The sequence below is a fragment of the Suricata suricatta genome, chromosome 2 (genome assembly GCF_006229205.1).
Source record: "Suricata suricatta isolate VVHF042 chromosome 2, meerkat_22Aug2017_6uvM2_HiC, whole genome shotgun sequence".
Classification (NCBI taxonomy): domain Eukaryota; kingdom Metazoa; phylum Chordata; class Mammalia; order Carnivora; family Herpestidae; genus Suricata; species Suricata suricatta.
In genome coordinates this window covers 12,599,084-12,599,415 of record NC_043701.1, presented here as the reverse complement: position 1 = coordinate 12,599,415, position 332 = coordinate 12,599,084, and the positions used below count along the sequence as shown (strand labels likewise).

The following is a 332-nucleotide window of genomic DNA, read 5'->3' as shown; positions in this document are numbered from 1 at the left end:
TTTTTTTTTTTCTCCTTGGTACTTCTCATCTAAATTTGCCCTGTTCATTTATTTTCCGATTCAGTGCCAGGTCCTAAAACAGCGTTTGCCTTGGCAGGCTTTCCATCAAATACTGTTGAACGACAACCGGAGGGATGAAGGGACGAACGAAGAATAAAGGAGCAAAGGAGAAATGAAGGCGGCCCCCAGGCGGCGGCCCCCGCGCCACACGGTCCCGGCGCGTCGGGAAGGCGCAGCGGAACCCGAGGGCGGAGGCGCGGTTTCCCTTAAAAGCGCGGGGGAAGGTTGAGGGAGCACACAGGAAGGCAGGGCGCGGAGCGGGAGCGGCCCGG

The 332-nt window shown here is 58.1% G+C and overlaps 1 protein-coding gene across 1 annotated transcript in view; it reads left to right on the top strand.

Moving 5' to 3' along the window:
* Positions 1–206: 206 nt before the first annotated feature.
* AGK (acylglycerol kinase) overlaps positions 207–332 on the top strand; it is a 76,495-nt gene continuing 76,369 nt past the window's right edge. The window contains exon 1 of the mRNA XM_029922494.1: positions 207–331. The gene's annotated coding sequence lies outside the window, so the exon portion shown is untranslated. The remainder of the gene's footprint in view (position 332) is intronic.